General features: G+C 39.1%; 1 protein-coding gene across 3 annotated transcripts in view; it reads left to right on the top strand.

The window, feature by feature from the left end:
* MAP3K13 (mitogen-activated protein kinase kinase kinase 13) overlaps positions 1–26261 on the top strand; it is a 156637-nt gene that overhangs the window by 56962 nt on the left and 73414 nt on the right. Inside the window, exon 1 of one of the 3 annotated variants that reach the window (XM_014480663.2) lies at positions 2606–2819. The exons of the other annotated variants lie outside the window; for them this stretch is intronic. The gene's annotated coding sequence lies outside the window, so the exon portion shown is untranslated. Of the gene's footprint in view, positions 1–2605; positions 2820–26261 lie in introns of those variants that run through there. 3 annotated transcript variants of the gene reach the window in all.

Raw genomic sequence — 26261 nt, 5'->3', positions numbered from 1 at the left:
GTACTTATTAGTGTCAGGTTTGAACCCTTTATAATCACATAGAAACAAGCAACCACTCTCCTGTCAGCTGTACAAATAATCTGATTGAGAGAGCAGATATCTGTTCAGAATGTTCTTGGTCACTGGACACCTATAACCAAGGCCTTATATTAACCACTGTTGTTCTAGTTTCAAGGATTTGAGATCATTTCCCAAGTTCAAAAAAGCTATGATCAGTATTAGTAAAGTATTGGTAATTGTGAAGTGAAATGATGCTATTCAAGGACAATAAATTATATTAATCTCCACTTCTGTGTAACTCTGAAAAATTTTAAAATAAGGAGTGAAAAATGAACTCTTCTCAATACTCTGTAATGACCTATATGGGAAAAGAATCTAAAAAAGAGTGGATATATGTATATTATAACTGATTCACTTTGCTATGTAGCAGAATATAACATAACATTGTAAATCAACTATACTCCAATAAAAATTTTAAAAATTTCATTGATGATATTAAGCCCCCCAAAAAGAGTAAAAAAAAATCACAGGTTTTTTTTTTGTTTGTTTTTTCTTGTACTAAGTTGTATGAGTTTCTTGTACTTTTTAGAAATTAACCCTTTATCAGATAATATATCTGGTTTACAGATATTTTTTCCCACTCTGTAGAGTGCCCTGTCATTCTGTTGATTGAAGCTTTTTAGTTTGATACAGTCCCACTTGTCTATTTTTTATTTTGTTGCCTGTGCTTTTGGTGTCATTTCAAGAAATTATTGCCAAGACTGATGTCAAGAATGGATAAAGGACTTGAACAGACAGCTCTCCAAAGAAGACATACAAGGGGCCAATAGGTATTAATATGTGAAAAGTTGTCTATCATCACTAATTATCAGGGAAATGCAAATCAAACCACAATGAGATATTACCTCACACCACTTAGGATGGCTTATTATTTTTAAAAAAGATAACAAGTGTTGTAGCAAAATTGTAACCCTTACACATTCTTGATGGCAACGTAAAACAGTGCAGCAGTTATGAAAAACAGTATGGAGATTTCTCATAAAATTAAAAATGAAACTACCATAGGATCCAGCAATCTCACTTCTGGGTATATATTCAAAAGAAATGAAATCAGGATCTCAAAGAGATATCTACACTCCCATATTTATTACAGCACTCTTTGTAATAGCCAACATATGAAAACAACCCACATGTCCATCAACAGATGAATGGATAAAGAAAATGTATGTGCCTACAATGGAATATTATTCAGCTTTTAAAAGGGAAATTCCACCATTTGCAACAACATTGATGAACCTGGAGGACATAACACTGAATGAAATAAGCAAGTCACAGAAAAAGACAAATGTTGCTTGATTATATTTATATGAGTTATCCAAAATAGTCAAACTCATGAAAGCAGAGAATACAATAGTGGTTTCCAGAGCCTGAGAGGAGAGGGAAATGGGTAGTTGTTATTCAACGGATATAGAATTTTAGTTATACTAGATGAATAGGTTTTAAAGATCTGTAGTACAACATGCCTGTAGTTAACAATATGGTATTTTATTTTGCAGTTCAAAATTTGTTGAGAGTAGCTCTCATGTTAAGTGTTTTTGCCACAAAAACCTACAGCAGCTATAACAAAAAACCCAAAGGAACACATGAAACTTGGAAATGTCAGATATGTCTACTACCTTGACTGTGATTATGGTATCATGGGTATTTGCATAGTTCCAAACTTATCAGTTATACACATTAATTATATGTAGTTCTTTGTATAGCAGTTGCACCTCAATAAAGCTGTTAAAATTTTTTAAATAAAAAATGTCATGAGCTCTTTGGGTGAATTTAATTACAGCTATTTTTGTTATTAGTAATAAGACATTTTACTAAAACCAAAATCTGCTCAAAGAACATTATAAGCTCTTTGGATCTGTGTCTTAATTGAATGTCAGAAGTTTAATAAACCAACGAGGAAATGTCCTACCTTATTTAAAATGTAGCAGTAAATTATGCTTTCACACTCACTTTTGATTCATCACAAATGTCCGTAAGGTGATACTGTTCTGTGAAACAATTACATTTGTTGTATTTTCTTACCTATTTCCTTAATTACTAGGTTATTATTCCCATTATTATTTCTCTACTATTTTGCTTTTACAAGTCTTGGTGTACATGTACTGGGCATCAGTTTTAGAAACTCTCTGATTTGTTTTTTATCACATCAGGTGAGGCACAGTATTGAACAGCAAGAAAAAGGTTAAAGAAAATAACAGGAATAAAAGATTGTGGTATCTTCTATATGCATTTTTGGTAGCACCGATGCCACCAAAATTCTATTTTGATTCCCTCATTCAATAGCAATAATAATGTTTTCATGACTATCACAGCTTGAAACACGCACGCAGGCACACACAGACACACACACACCACTACCACCCCCTACCCACCTCCTCACGCTGCCAGTCTGTCCTAAGGCAGTGGCAGACGCCTGATTGGTGGGCTCTGTTTATTCTGTGAGCAGATTCCTTCTGAAAGAAGGCAGGCCATGACTGCCTGAAGCCTATTGGCCAGGACTGCTCTGGACCCTCCCTTTCTTTTTCTCAGCACACACCATAGCGAAGTCTGTGCGGAATCCTAAACCAGCCCAATTTACATCCATTCATGAATCTGTGACGTCAGCAAGCCTTCAGGCTTCTCTGCGGTGGGCTGGAAGATTGTGTGGGTGGAATCCCCCTCCTCCTTATTTTTCTAATTCTGCAAGGCTTTTTAAATGAACCTTCCATCTTTTTTAAAGCAAGAAACTGGACCGGCATGTGTAGGAATTCTTCATTGTTGTGAGTATCGCACTCTATCTTTCTGTTTCATCAGCATTTATTTCACAAGGACAGATGGAGAATGTGTTTTTGATTTGAGGTGATTAGAAAACTGATATTATTGAGGGAGACACAGTGAGAGAGACAGACAGAGACTGAGGCAAAGAGAAACCTGAAACCCCGTTACAGCTAGGAGTCTCTGAAACTGACAGCTGGTTTTCTTTTGCTCGTCTGCATGCTGCTAGACGTGGACATTTTTCATTTACGGTTCTGCACGTTACCTCTCGATGTGGGCTTGGCTTTCCTTAAAGAGAGCTCCATCTCTCTGAGAAATGATGTGAATTGTATTAGAGAAGCACAGAACTGGGACCAGAAAGGTGCTGGGGAAAGCCGGGCCAGCTAGACCGAGCAGGTTCCTGCTGCTGAGCCCTCGTCTTCCTTTCCGCTGTCCTTTCTGTTGTTTCTCACCCTTCACCTTGCCTTTGTTTCACAATTGTGTAACAGTCAACATCTTGGGATTGTAGTTTGAGGAAGATGAATACCAGTTCAACCTCCCCCCCACACACAAGCTTTTATTATGGGAGCTATAGTGGTATATTTATACTTGTTTGCAGCTCTTTATGTCACTCTGCACGTTTTATTTACGTTTTTAAAAACCTAAAACCTTCACCAGAGGCAGAAAGGCAATTATCTTTAAATACTGACTTGTTTAATATTCCCTAGTGAAAACTAAGAAGCGGTTTCTTAATATAACCTGTAATTATATGCATGGAAATGCACATGAGCATTTTTCTAAGATAAACTTCCAACTGAAATTTGTTTATTCCACTGAGTCTGGGAAACGTGGAAAACTTCTAATACATTCCAGGTGTTAAGTTGGTTCGATAGTTTGCTTGGAGTTTTAACAAAAAGTGTCTGAATTTGTTTTCCAAGGCTTTGGTTGATTCTGGTGAAAGTTGTGTTAGTAAAGAAGAGGGATGTGCCATTGTGACATGTTCTGCCCCTGGGGCAGCTCCTCAATACGCATAATCTAATAGCATTTTCCAACTGCCTCACTTAGAGCAGTTTATAGTCTAGTCAGCAGCATGTACCTGGTTGTTCTTTCCAATGAGAGAGGACACAAGATGTCTTTTTTTTTTTTTTTTTTTTAATCATTCAGCCTTGTCTTGTTTACCTTGTATAATCAATACTTACATTTGAAGTTTTCATATTATAATCTGCTCAGGAAACAAGGCTTCTAAATTATGGCTCTAACAATATCTTTTGAATTATTCTTATTAATGAATCTTCCAACTGTGAACTTATTTCAAAATTACCCGAGGATTTAGAATTTTCTTTTATTTCTCATCTTTGGTATTGTCCTCACTCAATTTGTTTTTCCTGAGTACATTTGAACTCACTAGAATTATAGAAGGGAAAACTTCTGCCTGCTTTTAAACAAGATTTTTGTCCTATGCTAAGAAAACTATGGTGTCATGCTTTGCTATTTTTTATCTGCAGGTTGAATAAATAACAAAATTCCCAACATTTGTAAACACCTTGACTTATTTCAGCATTTTTTGAGTATGTACCTTCAGATACGTTGTTGAAAGTAGCAATTTCAAAGTTATGTTAAATTATTAAAGATTTTTAAGTCACTACTAGATCAAAAGACTCCTTAGGATTTTTTAAAAAGATGTGTTTACAGGGACACGTTCACTGCTGGTCCATTGGTTAAGACTCCAGGCTTCCATTACAGGGGCCACGGGTTTAATCCCTGGTTGGGGAACTAAGATCCTACATGCTGTGTGGTATGGCTAAAAGCAATAATAAAAAGAAAAAAGAAAAAAAGTGTGTTAATCAGACTCATCTTAGGAAATGTTCATCAGATTTCCATATACATTTTGCCAGAGAGCTTTATTTCCATGAAAGAAATCCAGTCTGCCCTTTGGTTTTATTAAAGTAAAGCTATCCCTTTAAGGCACAGAGTGGATATAGAGTCTCCCTCTCTCTCCACTCCTAGTGGCTGTATTCTAAATGATATTTATTTTCATGTATAGTGTACTTGTAGGGGAAAAAACAATAATTCTTAATTGTTTAATATCAAACAATAAAATCCTGTGTATCAGTGACTGTCAATAGACGGCTTTCTGTTTAAAAATTGAAGCTACTCCAGAAGTAGGAATTAATTTATTTAGTAAACAAAGTCAGTCAAACCAGAGCCATGTCCTGGGGAGCTGTCAGAAGAAAGGTTCCTAAGGGCCAGCAGCCACATTCACTGTTACGTGGTGGAACAACCATACTTTGAATGGCAGAACCGGTCAGTTTGGTTTGCACTGGCTACCTATCTCCTCTCTATATGCTACAACTGAATTAATTGCTTGGTGAGTTTAAATGAATCATGATAGTCAAGATGACCAATTCTGCCAGGTGGCAGCCTGACTCTTACAATTTCGATTAAAATAAAAAACATTCACCAAGAACACTCTTTTACTTTAAAAAAAAAAAAAAGGCATTTACATGATATCACACTCCTGCTCTGTGTCAGTTATTATTTCTTAAGGATGTGGGGGAAAGAAAGAATTAGAAGATGCCATCTTTACCCCTAAGGAGTCTAGAAGGTAAGATGCCATATATTTTGAGTGTTGTGTTTCAAAAATTGGTTTCTGTAAACAGACATTAAGATTAGAATTACCTGGGGGAACTTTCTATCTTTCCAATCCAATGGTTTTTAGTATGTTCACAGAGTTGTTCAACCATCACCACAGTCAATTTTAGAACATTTTCATCATGCAAAAAGAAACTCTTTACCCATTATCAGTCACTCCTCATTTCCCTTCGACTCTCAGCCTTAGGCAACCACTAATCTACGTTCTCTATACATATACTTGCCTATTCTGATCATTTCTTATAAATGAAATTACACAGTATATGGTCTAATGTGACATCAGTTGACCTTTGAACAATGTGTGAAGGGAGTTAATCTGAGTATAATTTGTACTCATCCCTCTGTATCCACAATTCTGCATCCTTGGTTTCAACCAACCATGGACTGTATAGTAGTGTGGTTGGTATTCACAGCTAAAAAACTACAAGTATAAGTGGAGCTGTGCAGTTTAGACCCATGTGGTTTAGGGGTCATCTGTAGCTTTGTTCTCTTAGTATAAGATTTTCAAAGTTTATCCATGTTTGTAGCATATATCAGTGGTTCATTCCTTTTTATCACTGAATAATATTTCATTGAATAGCTATACCACGTTACTTACCCATTTATCAGTTGATGGACACTTGTGTTCTTTACACTTTTTGGCTGCTATGGCTGCCAAATGTACAAATGCTGTGTACATTTGTGTGCAATTTTTGTGTAAACATGTTTTCATTTCTTTTGGGTATATACCAAGGAGTAGAACTGCTAGGTCATATGATAACTGTATGTTTACTATTTCCACACTTTTTCCACAAACAGTTTTCCAAAACAGCGACACCATTTTGCATTTCCACTAGCAATGTATAAGGATTGCAACATTCATCAGCAAATTATTATTATCCATCTTTCTGATAAGAGCAATCTTAGGAAGTTTGAAGTGGTAGCTCATTGTGATTTTGGTTTACATTTCCCTGATGGGTAATGATGTTCAGCATCTTTTCTTTTGCTTATTGGTCCTCTGTATTTCTTTTTTGGAGAAATGTCTATTCAGATCCCTTGTTCATTTAAAAAACTAGGTTATTTATCTTTTTATTATTGAGTTTAAGAGTCCTTTATGTACCTTTGTTATAAGTTCTTTATCAGGTATGTGGTTTGTGACTTCTTTTTTGTTCTGTGGGTTGTCCTTTCATTTTCTTCATGATATTATTTATAGTACCAAATGTTTTAATTTCTATTTTTGTCATTATTGCTTGTGTTTTTGGTGTCATACCTAAGAAGGCTTTGCCTAACTCAAGGTTATGAAGATTTACTCTATGTTTTCTTCTAAAAGTTTTAAAATTTTAGTTATTACATTTGGGTCTGTGATCCATTTTGAGTTAATTTTTGTCAATGGTATAAGGAATGGTTTGACTTGATTCTTTTGAATGAGGTTATCCACTTCCAACATTTGTTGAAAAGACTATTCTTTTCCCCCACTGAATTGTCTTGGCACACTACCAGGGGACTTAAAAAAATACTGATGCCATGTTCCTGCCTCCAGAAATTCATATTTAGCTGATCTCTGGTGGGGGCCAAACATCTGCATTTTTAAAAAGCTCCAGAGATGATTCTAATGTGCAGCCAGGGAAGGAAACTATTTGTATAGATAGAGGGTTAGGCTCACAGAAGAGGGACACCATTTCTGAAACAGGAGACAGGATGAGTGAAGACATAGAATTCTGGTATGGAATGAAGAGAAGAGAGAAAAATTAAGATTCATACCGGAAGCATGGGATTTCTTGCTAAGTACGTGTTAGTCATTTTCAAAGAATGAGGACATCATTAGAGGTTAGTGAAATATGTTAAATTAAAGGAAGAGAAGGAGCTTATTAAGCAACCTCTACATGCCTGTAAGTCTGTTGGGAGCTTTCGCATACAGTATTTCACTTCAAGTATAATCCTCATACTAGGAAGTGAGTATTATTACTACTCCCATTTCATAGATGAGAAAACAGGCTCAGAAAGATTGTCGACCTAGCCAAAGACACCATGTAGTGCACATTGGGCCCAATTTTTAAACCCAACTCTAATTCTTGGGGCTTCCCTGGCTGTGGTGTTGGAGAAGACTCTTGAGTGTCCCTTGGACTGCAAGGAGATCAAACCTGTCAATCCTAAAGAAAATCAGTCCTGAATATTCATTGGAAGGACTGATGTTGAAGTTCCAATACTTTGGCCACCTGATGCAGAGAATTGACTCATTGGAAAAGACCCTGATGCTGGGAAAGATTGAAGGCAGAAGGAGACAGGGATGACAGAGGATGAGATGGTTGGATGGCATCACCAACTTGATGAACATAAGTGTGAGCAAGCTCTAGGAGTTGGTGATGGACAGGGAAGCCTGGCATGCTGTAGTTCATGGGGTCACAAAGAGTCTGACACGACTGAGCAACCGAACAGAACTGGTAGCTCAGATGGTAAAGAACCTGCCTGCAATGTGGGTGACCCGGGTTCAATCCCTGGGTTGAAAAGATCTCCTGGAGAAAGGCATGGCAACCCACTCCAGTATTCTTGCCTGGAGAATCCCATGGAGAGAGAAGCCTGGTGGGCTATAGTCCATAGGGTCGCAAAGAGTCAGACACGACTGAAGCAACTTAGCACACATTAATTCTTAATCCCATTCTCTGTCTCTGTATACCATGAATTTTGAGCATTGAATTCTACCATCAATCAATATTGGTCTAGTCCAGCATGAATCTAAATCTTTTCTAGCAATGGTCTGGACTGGACAAACAGTAAGATAAGCTGGACAGTGGGGGTAAAGTGTTGGTGCCGTAGGTGCAGTGGAAGATAAGAGGGTGAGGTGAATGAAAATTATCATGTGTTAGCTAATCATGGAGCCCAGGCTGACTGTACTCTTCTCGGGTGTAGGTGACAGGAAGAATCCTAAGAGGACAGAGAGCCACAGGAGAACGATTGAAGGGATTGATGAGGAGACCAGGGTAGAAACGAGAATGTATCAAATATACTTGGCAGGTATAGAAATGTTGGCATTCATTTCATCAACAAATATTTATTGAGCATTTACTGTATATTCAAGGTACTGGGGACCCAGAAAGAGAAAAAAATGAGACAAAAATTTTTGCTCTCTTGGGGAGCTTATTTTATTGGGGAGGACAAAAAGTGAATAAGTAAGTTATGTTTAGACTGTAATAAATGTTAAGGAGGAAAATAAAGGTCGGAGGGGCATAGAGGGTAGGGATGAGGTGAAATCAAAAGGAACCATGTCATCACTTGGTTTGCGGGCAGATGTATATTCCTCAGGGAGACGAAGGAACCATCACGCTGAGGGTGCAGTGGCGGACCATGCCAGGTACTTTGGGTTTATAAAGAAAGCAACTTCTAAGTACTAAAACTCAGAGTGAGTAGTTAGCATTAACATTTTGTTCAGCACCTTATATATATCCTGTACCTGGTACAGAGCAAACACTTCAGAAACATTTGTTTATTGGATGAGTACAATTTTTTTGGATTAGTAATTTTTCCACTGGTTGGAGGGCAGGGCAGAGATGATGCTTGGGAATTTTTTCAAACTTTACTTGCTGCCCTTTTAGGATAGATCCTTCTAAGTATGCATGTATACATATGGATGAGGGTAGGGGTATCCTTCCATAAATGTCCCAACTCAGAATCATTGCATACTGAGGGATGGTTAACAAGGAGGATGTATTTTAGTGTTCAGATGAATTGCGCCAAGATCATCAGCGTAAGGAATACTGGAGACTCTTACATTTCTTATGCTTTTTACACTTTAGCAGAAGATTCACACGTACCGCCTTGAACACAGGGCAAATTGAACCCTTGGTGTATAGTGAAGCTTTTTTAAGATAATAGTTTTCAATAATGAGGTTCTATTATGCAGTCATTTACCTGCCTTCTTTATCTAAAAGATTACTTATATTAAAATGGATAAAATCAGCATGTCTTCTGTTTACCTGCTGTAAGACACAGTGATGCACTTGTTTGTTGTTTAGTCGCTCAGTTGTGTCCAACTCTTTGCAACCACATAAACTGTAGCCCACCAGGACCCTCTGTTCATGGGATTTTCCAGGCAAGAATACTGGAGTGGGTTGAAGAATTGGACTTGAGACTATTAAGAGCCTGTGTAGCAGTCTAAGATCATCCTTGGCAAGATTCCAATTATCTCAGCTTTTTAAAATTTTCCCTCAACTTTGGTCTTAATATATGAGATGGAGAAATTGTTCTTAGTGATCTCAAATGTCCTTTCTAACTCTAACATTGTTAGGATTCTTAAAATTTGTTTATTACCTACATCAAGTAGGCAAGTGACAATTTGTAAGACAATCTTGTTAAAATCTACCTTATTCCAATTTTTCATAATACTTTTGTAGAAGTTTAACTCCCATGGGCTGCTGCTACAGTGGAGGAGAACAAAGTGTCAGAAGTGTTTGAGGTAAAGATAGCTGGGTGGAATCACTTTCAGGTTTGCCTGGAGATTTCCTCATACAGAGAAAATGAGTGCTAGTGAGCTCTGACTATGCCATCTTAAGATAGGCTCATTTTATGTGTTATTTGTCTTTGCTATTGTTCTTCATAGTTAAGAGAGAGTTTCCATTTGACTAGTGATTTGATGGTCTGGGCTAATAGGGCATATGGCAACAGATAATCTAATAACCTCAGTTTGGCTGTGTTTTGTAGCCTTTTCCTTAATCTGACTTTTATTAGTGCTCTGAAGACGCAAACTCAGTTAGGTTCTTTCTATCCATCTCTCTCTACTGCCTATGATTCTCTAATTCAGGCCAAAGTGTTGATGATGAGACTCGGTAAATAAGAAAATGAAGACCCACTAAATCCATAAATGGTATAACCAGGCTTTGAAGAAATAAGATTTTGTTATTTTGTATGAGAGTTGCTAGCCTTTGAAAATTATTTTCACATTCTCCAGATAACACTTTTGTTGCTGGGTTAGTGTTCTGAGTTTGCAGATTTTATTGAAGAAAAAATAAATTTTTAAAATTCTAAAACAGAAAACCCCCTTTTAATTTTTGTGCTCATTTCCTCCAGTCTAAAATTTTTCTTATATCCTTTTTATCTGTGAAATAGTCAAGCAGAGAGGTCTAATGTCTAGTCTTAACATCTTTAATAATTTCATGTAGAGGTTCCATTTGGTAACAACACATATGTGTAGCAGTGTGGCTAAAAACATCTTACAAAAAGCAATTAGTATTGCACATAAACCCTAAGAGAATGTGTAGTAACTGCAATTTTAATTATTTAAAAATTTAAGGAAAGACAATATAGGACCTTCCACTGACAGATAGTAATTGTCTTCTGTGTGCTAATTTATATTGTGAATTCCTGGGCAGGGGTAATAGCTGAATTCAGCAGTACTAGAAGGACGGTTTTGTGAAATTCTGGATTACAAAAAAGAAAAAGGTCAAAGAAGTAAAAAAAATGAGTTGATTAAAAGTGAATGGCTGGAGGCTTCCCTGGTGGCTCAGTGATTAAAAAATCTACCTGCCAATGCAGGAGACACAGGTTCAGTCTATGCTCCAGAAAGATCCCTTATGCTGTGAAACAACCAAGCCTGTGGGCCACAACTACTGAGCCTGTGCTCTATAGCCCGGGAACAGCAACTATTAAGCCCACGTGCTGCAACTACTGAAGGCCTAGGGGCCCTAGAAACCATGGTCCGCAACAAGAGAAGCCACTGCAGTGACAAGCCCACACATCACAACAGAGTCGCCCCCGCTTATCATATCTAGAGAAAAGCCCACGCAGCAGCCCAGCGTGGCCAAAAATAAATAAATAAATTTTCAAGTGAATCGCTGGGACTTCCCTGGTGGTCCAGTGGCTAAGACTCCACGCTCTCAGTGCGGGCATCCTGGGTTTGACTCCTGGTCGGGGAACTAGATCCCACATGCCACAACTAAAGATTTCACATGCCACAGTGAATATCTAAGAGCCCAAGTGCTGCAATGAAATGGCTTAGGAAATAGCCAAAGACAAAGGATTGGAGAAAGGTGGTGGAGAGCCCAGGGAGACTGGCTGAGCTGTGGCCCACCTGCCTAGGCAGGTGGCGGCTGGGCCAGCAGTTTCCACCATAAACCAAAAGAAATGCATCTGAGAACCAGACTGAACAGACTCTTAGAGTCCTAAAGAGGGCTGTCACAGTTGCTATTACTAAAGAGGACTCAATTTGCCAAATAAGCCCTCTGAGGCTTCTTATTACCCCTGAGGCACTGTGCCTGAGTTTCTAGTAGCTGTCCCTCCTGCCTTTAATGGGACACATTAGGCTATCTGCAGGCGTAGATAACTGTGGATAAATTGAGATTAGTGAGATCAAGCCCACCAAAACACAAAACCATGATTGCTTTTTCCAGAGAAAATAATCTTTTGATTAAAGTGAGATTAAGCATTTTACTAATTAGTTACCAACTATTTCCTCTCACATAACAAATTCAAATACAGATGCATGCAAAGAAGCAGATGCAACATACCTTTGGATATTTCCAGGAAATACTAGACCTAAATTATGGACTCATTTTAAATTTTTGCTGAGCACAAAAGCTCCTGGGAAATATCCACCTGATATTGCAGCTGCTAGGGCTCAAGAGCCAGGCTGAAAAGAAATTTTACTACTTTGCCTGGTTCTCCCTCCTCCCTCATCATCCTCCCCCTCCTATTTCTGGCCATTTTTGAATAGAACCCCTTCCATCTGTTTGTCAAATCAAAAATAACTGAACATTTGCTTTATACTGCTTGTGTTAATGATCAAAGCTAGGCCCTAATCTAATCCTAATGTGTTCTCCAAGACCTGGAGACCAGAGTAGATTTCTTGAAGAAAGAAAATCAATCACATAATCCTTTATATTTTCTTAATCCTTTATATAATCTTTTCTCCAATCAGGGCTTCTGCCGTAATACATTGAAACAGCACCGACTCCCCATCACCTGCTCCGCTTTGATCAAAAGTTTATCTTCACTGATAAGGATTTCTTTAAACTGAATCTTACATCTTTGATATTGGCTTTTGTTCAGTCCAGTTCAGTTCAGTCGCTCAGTCGTGTCCCACTCTTTGCGACCCCATGAATTGCAGCACGCCAGGCCTCCCTGTCTATCACCAACTCCCGGAGTTCACTCAGACTCATGTCCATCGAGTCGGCGATGCCATCCAGCCATCTCATCCTCTGTCGTCCCCTTCTCCTCCTGCCCACAATCCCTCCCAGCATCAGAGTCTTTTCCAATGAGTCAACTCTTCGCATGAGGTGGCCAAAGTATTTGCTACAGATTGTCTTTTTCCTGCTAACTATTTAAAAGGCCTTGGAATGGCTTTAAAAACAAAGAGCAGCTAGCCACTCATGTTCTAATACCCTGGACCAAGGCTGGAAAGTAAAAAGGAATGACCAAGAGAACCTCACTATTAAGGCAGGGCAGAGGCCGCCAGGTTAAGGAGAAGGAAGGCTGTCCTAGGAAGTACCTGTCCAGGAGGCTGTACTGTCTTACAGCCTTGCCAAGCTCATGAGCAATATGAAGCAGTAATTGTATTGTGATTTAACTGAAATGCATATGGCTTGTACCCAAAAATGTCTTTATACTCGAAAATAGTTTTGTGTTTGAATTGAGTGGGCTGAACTTGAAGATTCAGGGTGAGGCAACTGTAGTCTCAAGTATTCTTCTAAAAGAAATCTCCAGTTTATTCCTGAGTCATTATAACCAAAGAGTTGCCTAAGACTAAAACACTAAAGCTTTGGGGCTTGGTTTTGGGACCTATCCTTTCATTGCTGTACATATTTATTTTTCACCAGAGGAAACTGGAAGTTAAAAAAATTATTTTTCTTTGATACTTTTTACCAAGCAAATTCTCTTATTTGAAATGTAATTAATAAAATATAGTTTAGAAAAATTATTCAATAAGAATTTTTTCCCAGGTACTTAAATTGTAGTTTCTTTTATAGGGGGTACCTAAATAATAAGATAAAAAACTTCTATTTCTGTTTCTCAGTTGACCCATCCACATCAGCCTCTGCCCACTAACCATGACTAGGTCTAACCATCCCAGCTGGCTTACCTGCCTCCACAAAACCTGGTTCTATACAGTGAGAAGTATTTATAAGCTATACATTGATTATATTTTCCCTCTCTTCTACAAAATTAAGATGTGTTAGCAATTTAAAAACATTAATCTTGCAAAAGATCTACACATGAGCTGCTAATACAGTGGTTCTCAGAGTATGGTCCTAGAACCAGGAGCATCAACATCACCTGGAAACATATCAGAAATGCACAGTTTCAGGCCACTCCCCAGATGTTCTGAATCTGAAATGCAGGGGGTGGGGTCAGGCATCTCTGTTTTAACAAGCTGGCTAGGTGATGCCACTGCATAGTAAAGTTTGAGAATCCTTGATTTATAGGATACCGTCTCAGAATTTTAATATGGATAGGAATCACTTGAGGACTTTGTTAAAAACCAGATTCTGATTCACTTAGTTGCGTGATCTTTTTTTCAGCATGTCTAATTAGCTCCCATCCGCCTGCAGTGAAAGAGACCTGGGTTCTATCCCTGAGTTTGGAAGATCCCCTGGAGAAGGAAATGGCAACCCCCTCCAGTAATCTTGCCTGGGAGGTGCCGCAGACAGAGGAGCCTGGCGGGCTATAGTACATGGGGTCACAAGAGTCGGACACAACTTAGCAACTAAACTACCACCAATGCTGATGGTGCTGGCCCTGGGACAATACTTTGTGTTGAAGAATTGCCAGGGGGCTACTCCAAGAACTGGACTTCCCAGATGGCTCAGTAGATAAACAATCCACCTGCAATGCAGGAGATGCAGGTGACACGGGTTTGATCCCTGGGTCAGGAAGATCCCCTGGAGGAGGGCATGGCAACCCACTCCAGTATTCTTGCCTGAAGAATACGCTGGACAGAGGAGCCTGGCAGGCTACAGTCCATGGGGTCGCAAAGAGTTGGACACAACTGAGCACCCCCACACACTTTTTGTTGGTGATTTCACTATTTAAAAGGGCCCAAAGCATAGCATTGAAGTGCTGCCTGGAGTTCCTATGAAGGCTATGATATGCTAAGAAAGTCAGCTATGTTTAGGCAAGAATTATTGTGCTGTTGGCTGTGACTTCAGTGTTAATGAATCAACAGCATATATTAAGTAGAGTGTCTTTAAACAGAGATACACATAAAACAAGTTTGTGTATCAATCAATTGAGGAAAATGTTGTGTCCAGGGGCACACAGAAACCTAACCCTGTATTTCTCCTAGAAGTATTGGTTCAGTATTCACTAATTCATTGTTCATGATGACTTTATAAAAACATAACTATCTCAAATAATAAGAATAACTACTTCGTAATCAATTGATAGAATTTATGATGTCTTTTTAAAATGGTGGTGATGAAATCTCTTCAATCAATATGAAAAATATATATGATGTAGTAGTAAGAGAAAAACAGGAGACAGTTTCAGGTACAGCACAGTTTGAGTTATGTTTAAAATTTTTCAAGTGAAAAATTGAAGGAAGTACAACCAAAATTTTTTGAGTTAGGGTGAAAGAGTGATTTTTCATTATTTCTCAAATTTTTGTAATATTGTTATCTTAGGTTTATAATGTTACACTTTAAAATCTGTGTCTTACTTGTTTTTTCAGAGACATAAGATATTAATATTGAGAGGCACCACCTATACACCTCCTTGAGAGCCAGAGTCAAATACATTCTGGCTGTGGGGTTGACCTTCTTAGGAAAGATCTTATAAAGTTTGGTATAAGAGAGTATGCTATCTTTGTTAAGCCAAATAAAACTGCTCTAAATCATAATGAGAATATCCAAGAGAAATCCGAAATTACAAACCCCTTGCAAAGGTTAACTAGCTATCTGATAGATACTACTGGAACCATGCTTTGTAAATAATTTGTCTTGCCTAACCACAGCTTTTCTAATTTCTCTGCATTTTTCTACTCTTTTGACATAAGTAAAGACCTTGGCTTCTAAAGTCAAAGAGTTGAGTCCTGGCAGTTCCATTTATTAGCTACCTATGCCTGTAAGTTATTTAATGTCTCTAAGTTTCCCCCATATATGCAGTAAGGGTAATTCTAGAACCTAATGAGTGTTAAATGAAAAGCTGAGCATAGCACATAAGATACACTAAGCCCTGAATAAATGGTATTTGCTATATGTTAGTTTTATTCCCTTCACTGATGGTCTGCCATATTAGGAAAAAAAAAGACTGTCAATACCTGGGGAAAGTTTTTTTAAAAGAAAAAGAAAGAAGAGAAAAAGAAAAATATGAACAATTATATTCCTATCCACTCACAGTCCACTTAAAGAAACTGACATGTACCCTATAATAGAGCAGTGGTTCTCAAACTTTTGGTCTCAGGACCAAAAAAATTTTTGAAATTCCCAAAGGGTTTTTGTTTATATGAGTCGTGTCTTCTAATTTTACCATAATAGAAATTCAGTTCAGTTCAGTCACTCAATTGTGTCCAACTCTGCAAGCCCATGAATTGCAGCACACCAGGCCTCCCTGTCCATCACCAACTCCCAGAGTTCACTCAAACTCACATCCATCGAGTCGGTGATACCATCCAGCCATCTCATCCTCTGTCGTTCCCTTCTCCTCCTGCCCCCAATCCCTCCCACCATCAGAGTCTTTTCCAGTGAGTCAACTCTTCTCATGAGGTGGCCAAAGTACTGGAGTTTCAGTTTTAGCATCATTCCTTCCAAAGAACACCCAGGACTGATCTCCTCTAGAATGGACCGGTTGGATCTCCTTGCAGTCCAAGGGACTCTCAAGAGTCTTCTCCAACACCACAGTTCAAAAGCATCAATTCTTCGGCTCTCAGCTTTCTTCACAGTCCAACTCTCACATCCATACATGGCCACTGGAAAAACCATAGCCTTGACTAGAAGGACCTTTGTTGGCAAAGTAATGTCCCTGCTTTTGAATATGCTATCTAGGTTGGTCACAACTTTCCTTCCAAGGAGTAAGCGTCTTTTAATTCCATGGCTGCAATCACCATCTGCAGTGATTTTGGAGCCCATAAAAATAAAGTCTGACACCGTTTCCACTGTTTCCCCATCTATTTCCCATGAAGAGATGGGACCAGATGCCATGATCTTCGTTTTCTGAATGTTGAGCTTTAAGCCAACTTTTTCACTCTCCTCTTTCACTTTCATCAAGAGGCTTTTTAGTTCCTCTTCACTTTCTGCCATAAGGGTGGTGTCATCTGCATATCTGAGGTTATTGATATTTCTCCCGGCAATCTTGATTCCAGCTTGTGCTTCTTCCAGCCCAGCATTTCTCATGATGTACTCTGCATATAAGGTAAATAAACAGGGTGACAATATACAGCCTTGACACACTCCTTTTCCTATTTGGAACCAGTCTGTTGTTCCATGTCCAGTTCTAACTGTTGCTTCCTGACCTGCATACAAATTTCTCAAGAGGCAGGTCAGGTGGTCTGGTATTCCCATCTCTTTAAGAATTTTCCACAGTTTATTGTGATCCACACAGTCAAAGGCTTTGGCATAGTCAATAAAGCAGAAATAGAAATTAAAACAGGAAAAAATTTAATACTAATTTATTTTTAAAAACAAGTACACATTCATGTAACTTTTTGTGAAAAGTAACTAGTTTCCATACCTCCAACATTTTTTGTGAGGAAAATGGCATTACGAGAAGAGACTTCTGTAAGTCTTTTAATGTCTGACTTAGTAGATGGTAGTTGGACTCTCAATTGGCTTCTGCTTTCAGTCTGTCACAATATCAAGTAGCATATAGTAGCCACTGGGAGATTCCACTGTAAGGATTAGTGGACTTGTGAGAGAGTGTGAGTCAAAAAGGAAAGTATAATGTCTCATTATTATGAAAATAGTTCTGACTCCATAGACCCTCTCAGGTCTCAGGGATCCTCAGAGGCCCCAGGGCACACTGAGCGCCAGTGCACACAGGATGTGAGTGTGACAGTGGAGCGAGAGCCATAGCGAACATCACTATTGTGCTCCCCTGGTTCCAGACACTGCGCTTTCCATCGTTAAACCTCACAACAGCTCTTATTACAGTCCGTAATTTGCAGATGAAACTGAAACACAAAGATGTTAAAGTCCTCAAAGTGGAGCCAGTATTCAGTTTTAGATAGTGGCTTCAGTGTCCAAAGTCTTTTCTGTGCCACCGTACTGCTTCCCTAGTAAGATTTCGTAGAGAAGACAACATTTTTCTTAAAGGATATAGAGGACTGGGGGTTCTTATAGACAATCTTAAGAGAATGGTACAGTATTAATAAATACAGAGTAGGATTTTATTTTTGAGAGGGTTTTTAGCCTTCAGCTTTAACTAATAAGTTTCTTCTAAATCACTTTACACTTAGACCTTTTTCCTCTCTCACAACTGCATCACCAGTGCTCTCCTGCCCGCCCTAGTCTATTCAGGGTTCTGAGTAGCTGCCAGTTACTAAAGACAGGATTTTTCCCCCATTCTTTATTTTTTGTTGAGATAAATTTACAGTTTTAACCATTTTAAAATGTGCAATTCAGCAACATTAAGTATATTCATATTGTTATGCCACCATCATTGCCCTCTGCCTCCAGAAATTTTTCATATTCCCAAACTGAACTGCTGTGCCCATTAAAGAATAACTCCCCACACTCCTTTCTCCCCAGTCTCTGGCAACCACCATTCTACTCTCTGTCTTCTATGAGTTTGACTGCTCTAGTTACCTCATATAAGTGAAATCATACGATATTTGTCTTTTTGTGACTGGCTTATTTCACTTAACATAATGTCTGCAAAGTTTATCCATATTGTAGCATATGTTCAAATTTCTTTCTTTTTAAGGTGGAATAATAAACTTAGGATTTTAAGAATAAATCAAATGCAGGACCTAAAGAAATATCAGCTAAGGAAAAAACAGAATGCAAAATACTACAGGACTTAAGGGAAGTCCATAAAGTTATATTATACTGCTTCTATGCCTTATTACAAAGTTACTGTTTTCAACATTTATTCTATAGAATTCAGTAGGAGATTAAAAAAAAAATGGCTGGACAATAGCTAGGACCCCTCATGTATACTGCAGCCATTTCTCATGATTCTGGTCTTTTTTCTTTCTCGTGCTTTTTTTCTATCCCCATTCCCTTTTTTCTGTAATAGAGGAAGTAAAACCCTCTTTCACCTCCTCTAGGAATGGCCATTTTATGGAATTGTTCACAATTTTAAAAGCAGATGGGTTAAACATTTTACTCAGACTTCATAAAATAAAAGCCTAATATTAATAAGCCAAAGTACATTCTGTTTAAGCATAACAAATTCTTTTTTTATTGGGGGTTCAGGGCTGGCAGGGAGTCATGGTCCTTGAGAAGGCTTTTACAGAAAAGTTTGTTATTATCCTGGGACCATATAGAGAACTCAGCTTTCAGAATATGTTCTTGAATGAATACTGTATGCTGGTTGCTGTGCCATGCCCTTGGAATGTAGTGGTGAACAACAAAGTCATGGCACCTGCCGTCTCAGAATTTACACACTAGTAGAGGAGATAGATAAAAAGCAATTATAATACAGTGGCATGTGCTATTAGGGGAAGGGTAGAGAGGTGAAGGGATACCAGCTGCTTGTGGAGGACATAAGTGGAGAATCGACACAGACTTGAGGGATCCAGGGAGGAAGTAATAACATGAACCCTAAAGAACAAGCAAGAGTTGAGTGGAGGCATGGAGAAGGCAATGGCACCCCACTCCAGTATTCTTGCCTGGAGAATCCCATGGACGGAGGAGCCTGGTAGGCTACAGTCCATGGGGTCTCTAAGGGTCAGACGCGACTGACCGACTTCACTTTCACTTTTCACTTTCATGCATTGGAGAAGGAAATGGCAACCCACTCCAGTGTTCTTGCCTGGAGAATCCCAGGAACAGAGGAGCCTGGTGGGCTGCCATCTATGGGGTCACACAGAGTCGGACATGACTGAAACGACTTAACAGCAGCAGCAGCAGAGTGGAGGCAGGTGTACAGAATGTGTTGCATGCAAAGCAGACTGCAAGTGCTAGATTCCAGAAGAGAGAGAGAAGGCAGTGAATTCTGAGAACTGAATTGAGTCTGGCTGGTCAGTTGTAGGGCTTGACCAAACATGAGGGTAGAAAAGCAAATCATTTCAGGAGGATTGAAGTTTATCCTAGGAGCCAGAGACTTTACAAAGTTGAGAAATAAGTTCACAATTACATGCTAAAAAAAGCACTATGAGTATGGAGAAAATGGAATAGGATGGAGAGACTAGAGACAAGGGTAAATTATAGAAGATTGTTATAATAATCTAGGCAAAAATGATAATGACCTGTACTGGAAAGGGTTATTGCAATGGAGAGAAGTGCACAAAATCAGAGATATTCAGAATATTAAAATCCTTTTTTAAAGGTTTTAATTTAATTTCATACACTATGAAATGAATATATGTCAAAGATGTTATTTAACTCATTAGTTAATGAGGGAACTAGTAGGACATTATGAAGAACATTCAAAGACCACACTTACTGTAGGCAATTAGGAGTGGTGAAGTGCTGAAATGGCTGTGCAGTTAGGGGCAAAACTAGTCAATGTGCACAGGACATTAATAATTAATTGCATTCCACCAGATACAATTCACTTGCATTTCTATGGAGAACAGTCAGCTACATTCCTAGGTGTGTGCTACAATTTTTAGTGTTGTGAATATCTAAAAAACAAGGAAAATCTCACGTAAACTGGGGATGGGGGCCTAGGCAAGGATATCCAGGTGTCTTTTTGCCCATTTCCAAGTCTTGGACAACTCCTCCTGACAAGAAAATATCCCCAGGATTTTGGTGATTAGTTGAACATACTGAGGATAAGCAGGGAGGAAAACAGAGGGATGAGTCAACTGTAATCATTCATTGAATGCTGAAGATGGAACAGGAAGCTGCAGTGCGAACGTTTCAGAAAGAGAGGATGGTGGGAGATGGGGTCAGGGAAGAGGATGCAAAGAAAAATACAGGATTGAGACTATAAGCCAGAGATAGTTTTATCCTGGGCAGTAACAGAGGAGAACAGGAATGTGATGAGAGGCGGGGCTGGCTGACTACAAAGTTTGAAGAATTATTCCAAGTTATCCTGTGATCTAGCAGTGTCAGTGTTGGAACCCTTCATTTATCCCTCATCCCTCTGGGCACTTGTCCCCGTGTACCTGCTTACCTTTAGTAGAAACCTAAAAGAACGACGAAAATTAAAAATGTTAATGGTGATTTTGATTTAGTAAAAGTAAACGCTGAAGACAGAGAACCATGTCTTGTGTATCTTCCTATCTCTGGGCTGCCTAGCCTGTGCTTAGTCACCCAGTGATGCCTGACTCTTTAAAACCCCATGGACTGTAGCCCGCCAGGCTCCTCTGTCCATGGGGTATTCTCCAGCCAAGAATACTGGAGTGGGTTACCATGCCCTCCTCCAGGGAATCTTCGAATCCAGGTCTCCCACATTGCAGGATTCTTTACTGTCTGAGCCACCAGGGAAGTCCATCTAGCATCAATTCAGTTCAGTTCAGTCGCTCAGTCATGTCCGACTCTTTGTGACCCCATGAATCGCAGCACACCAGGCCTCCCTGTCCATCACCAACTCCCGGAGTTCACTCAGACTCACATCCATCGAGTCGGTGATGCCATCCAGCCATCTCATCCTCTGTCATCCCCCTCTCCTCCTGCCCCCAATCCCTCCCAGCATCAGAGTCTTTTCCAATGAGTCAACTCTTCTCATGAGGTGGCCAAAGTACTGGAGTTTCAGCTTTAGCATCATTCCTTCCAAAGAAATCCCAGGGCTGATCTTCAGAATGGACTGGTTGGATCTCCTTTCAGTCCAAGGGACTCTCAAGAGTCTTCTCCAACACCACAGTTCAAAAGCATCAATTCTTCAGCACTCAGCTTTCTTCACAGTCCAACTCTTACATCCATACATGACCACAGGAAAAACCATGGCCTTGACTAGATGGACCTTTGTTGGCAAAGTAATGTCTCTGCTTTCGAATATGCCATCTAGGTTGGTCATAACTTTCCTTCCAAGGAGTAAGCGTCTTTTAATTTCATGGCTGCCGTCACCATTTGCAGTGATTTTGGAGCCCAGAAAAATAAAGGCTGACACTGTTTCCACTGTTTCCCAATCTGTTTCCCATGAAGTGATGGGACCGGATGCCATGATCTTCGTTTTCTGAATGTTGAGTTTTAAGCCAGCCTTTTCACTCTTCTCTTTCACCTTCATCAAGAGGCTTTTTAGTTCCTTTTCACTTTCTGCCATAAGGGTGGTGTCATCTGCATATCTGAGGTTATTGATATTTCTCCCGGCAATCTTGATTCCAGCTTGTGCTTCTTCCAGCCCAGCATTTCTCATGATGTACTCTGCATAAAAGTTAAATAAGCAGGGTGACAATATACAGGCTTGACACACTCCTTTTCCTATTTGGAACCAGTCTGTTGTTCCATGTCCAGTTCTAACTGTTGCTTCCTGACCTGCATACAAATTTCTCAAGAGGCAGGTCAGGTGGTCTGGTATTCCCATCTCTTTCAGGATTTTCCACAGTTTATTGTGATCCACACAGTCAAAGGCTTTGGCATAGTCAATAAAGCAGAAATAGATGTTTTTCTGGAACTCTCTTGCTTTTTTGATGATCCAGCGGATGTTGGCAATTTGGCCTCTGGTTCCTCTGCCTTTTCTAAAACCAGCTTGAACATCTGGAAGTTCACGGTTCACATATTACTGAAGCCTGGCTTGGAGAATTTTGAGCATTACTTTACTAGCGTGTGAGAAGAGTGCAATTGTGTGGTAGTTTGAGCATTCTTTGGCATTGCCTTTCTTTGGGATTGGAATAAAAACTGACCTTTTCCAGTCCTGTGGCCACTGCTGAGTTTTCCAAATTTGCTGGCATATTGAGTGCAGCACTTTCACAGCATCATCTTCCAGGATTTGAAATAGCTGAACTGGAATTCCATCACCTCCACTAGTTTTGTTTGTAGTGATGCTTTCTAAGGCCCATTTGACTTCACATTTCAGGATGTCTGGCTCTAGGTGAGTGATCACACCATTGTGATTATCTGGGTTGTGAAGATCTTTTTTGTACAGTTCTTCTGTGTATTCTTGCCACCTCTTCTTAATATCTTCTGCTTCTGTTAGGTCCATACCATTTCTGTCCTTTATCGAGCCCATCTTTGCATGAAATGTTCCCTTGATATCTCTAATTTTCTTGAAGAGATCTCTAGTCTTTCCCATTCTGTTGTTTTCTTCTATTTCTTTACACTGATGGCTGAGGAAGGCTTTCTTATCTCTCCTTGCTATTCTTTGGAACTCTGCATTCAGATGCTTATATCTTTCCTTTTCTCCTTTGCTTTTCGCTTCTCTTCTTTTCACAGCTATTTGTAAGGCCTCCCCAGACAGCCATTTTGCTTTTTTGCATTTCTTTTCCATAGGGATGGTCTTGATCCCTGTCTCCTGTACAATGTCACGAACCTCAGTCCATAGTTCATCAGGCACTCTATCTATCAGATCTAGTCCCTTAAATCTTATTTCTCACAAATATTTTTCATGAATATATAGAATGAAATATATAGATTGTGGCTTAAAGAGCTCAAGGGTTTACCCCAGTTCATGTAACTGCTTAGGTAAGGATTCTAGGATTCAAGCCCAATTCTTCTGACTCTAAAATTCATGCCACTAGGATGAATGATTTAAATTATAACTTCTCATGGAATTTTCAGCCTACCAATTATTAGGGAAGATGAAAGATATTTTTTTATTTTTTAATTTCTCATGTTTCCAGAAATAAAGCATAACTATAAATTTTAGATATACTTTTTCTGAGGAGAAGTAACTTTCTGGAAAGACTGAATTTGAAATCAGATGGACCTAACAGGCCATCTACTAACTGTGTAACCTTGGGCAGGTTACTAAACCTTTCTGACCCTCATTTTTCTCATCTATAAAATGAAGATAATATTGACTCTAAGAAGACCTGAAGATTAAATGAGATAAAGTGAATAAAAAATGTATAGGTACCCTTGACAGGTTCTGGCATTTTTTTCTTCTAAAGCTTTTGCAGGCTTAGTCTATATTCAAATCTGCCTTTATTTGAACAAAGGGCTAATTCTTGATCAAATTAAATTTAGTTTTTTCAGTATAATTTCTTTACAAAGATGTTTGTGTCGTTGTTTATTTAAATGTATTTATTTTTAATTGGAGGATCATTGCTTAACAACGTTGTGTTGGTTTTTGCCGTACATTGACATAAATCAGTCATAGGTAGGCGTATGAACCTCCCTCCCACCTTCCACCCCATCTCCCCGATCTAGGTTGTCACAGAGCACCTGATTTGAGCTCCCTGTATCATACAGCAAATTTGCACTGGCTGTCTAATTTTACGTAGGGTAATGTGTGTGTTTCAATGCTAGTCTGTCAATTCATCCCACCCTCTCCTTCCCCTGCTGTCTTTTCCCTGTGTCTACATCTCCATTGCTGCCCAGCAAATAGGTTCCTCAGCACAATCTTAGAAAGATCTAAATGTCTTCATGATGCTTGTCACCTGTTTTGGATTCTTTGCTTTTCTGTCTTTCATCTCAGTATACTGATCTTTCTCTTTCTTCCCAGTTTACTAAACTTGACCACTACGTGTTTCCAGAATCATGTTGCTAGATTCCAACTTAAATTGGATCTGATTTGTTACAGGTTTTTTTTTGGGGGGGGGGTCCCTTTATTATTTCTCAGATATAGCAAGCATTTCTAACTCAACATATATTTCTGATTCAGCTTTTTAAAATATCATTATAATTCAGGATTATTATTGTTGGTTTCCTTTTTAAAAGATATTTCCTGAAATTCTATAACAATACTATTTTCTTCTGCCATTTCCTGAATATATGCAAATATATTGAAATCACAAATAGATCGACAGGTCCTGGCAGACCTCTTATGACAAAAGCATTAAAGGGTGTTGAAAATGATATAATAAGGATTTGATCAGTTTCTCATTTTTGAGGAAAAGGACTGTTACTAAGCTCCTGTAAGCTTCACTTTTCCTTAGAGGGGTTAATAATACCTGTTCTGCCCACTTCACAGGGCCATTATGAGGCTCAAAGGAGATTTAAATAGATGGAATTACTTGGAAACTCACCTCAACATATAAGTGTAAGATAACTTAGTGGTGGTTGTTATTATTTGCCGCTCTCTTATTATTCATCCCTAAGAATGTGGGTCACGGATTTTCCTGGCGATCCAGTGGTTAAGAATCCGCCTTGTGATGCAAGGGACATGGATTCAATCCCTGGTCAGAGAACTAAGATCCCACATGCTGAGGAGCAACTAAGCCCACGTGCCATAACTAGAAACCCTGCATGACCCAACAAAGATTCCATCCGCTGCAACTAAGACCCAAGCAGTCAAATTAATCAATTAATAAACTTTTTTTAAACGTTTAAAAAAAAAAAAAAACAGAAGGTGGACCAGTGGAGCACACCAGTGTACGAAGTGTCTGTCTGCCCCCAAACAAAGGAGAGCCCTTTCTGATCCTCCTCCCTTCCTCCCTTAGTTTTTCTGAGTGGCAGTGAGAAGATTTTGTATGACAAAACCCTGTATGCTCACTTTGGAGTGACTGAAGGCATTTAGACCTTTTCATTGCTAGATGTTGTGTTTGCAGAGTTATTTACACCACCTAGCAACCAAGACAAACAGTACCCAGAAGCTGCACAGTGACTTGCTATCCCTGTCATTGCTCTGTTAATATAACAGCAAACATTTACTGTACCCAGAAGATGGTGTTCCCCTCCCCCTTCTTTCCTGTGGAATTAATTTCATTCTCTGGTTGTCTTATGGTCTCTAGAACTAATTTGTAAAATGACAGACTCTTCTAATTGAAAGACATAAGAGAGGTCATTTGGTTCAATCCTGTACCAAAGCAGGAATATTACAATTTCTCTGATGCATTCAGCATTTCCAGTGATGGGAAGAGCGAATCAGTTTTGAGATAAGGCTTTTCCATTGTTGGATTGTTCTGAGTCCTTGTATTCACAGAATACTTTTTCAGTTGCTCAGAGGGACCTTATAGACCATTCTAGTCCAATTTCTTCAGTTTGCAGATAAGGAAATTGAGACCTAGAGAGGCTAGGTGACTTGCCCACGGCCAGACAATTAATTTAAGACACAGCTGGGACTCCTGACTCCTGGTAACTTCTTTCCAAATCATTAAACTGCAAAATTACTTAAGTCATAAGTGCTGAATAGCATTAAATGCTATTATGCAGTGTATAAATGCTTTAGACACAGCATATTTTAGCATAGCAAATGTTTATATTCTACTATAGATAAACTTATTTTGATTTTGGTGGAGAAAATCTAAATCTTTTCTTAAAGCTTCATGAGAAATTCCCTGCTTTAAATAGGAGTTTTGTGTTTTTTTGCTTTCGTTTTTAGAGGAAGGAAAACGAAGTCATCAATCTGGTTCTTATATCTAAGAAGTCATGTGACCAAAAAGACACAAAAACACATTTTTCTGCCTGACATGAGGGCTGTGGAGTGGACTGGAGCCAGGGGCTTTTTTATATTCCTGTCAGGCTTTGGTCCCAGGCCTGTCAGTGGCGATGTGGATGAGATGGGAGTAGAGCCTGCCCATATGCCAGGGGACTTTGAAAGATTGCATGGCCTCTCCCTGCCTTCTGGAAGGACTGCACTTAAAGGGAATCTACAACCTTTTGTTCTGTGAAAATGTATGCCTTATGTGGGAGAAGGGGGTGGTGATGAAGAGGAGGACTGAACGCCAATAGGCTATGATGAGAAGCTGATAGATTCCGAGAGGGTTT

The sequence above is a fragment of the Bos mutus genome, chromosome 1 (assembly GCF_027580195.1).
Source record: "Bos mutus isolate GX-2022 chromosome 1, NWIPB_WYAK_1.1, whole genome shotgun sequence".
Classification (NCBI taxonomy): Eukaryota; Metazoa; Chordata; class Mammalia; order Artiodactyla; family Bovidae; genus Bos; species Bos mutus.
The sequence above is the reverse complement of the archived record's forward strand: the minus strand, read 5'-3'. Positions and strand labels throughout refer to the sequence as shown.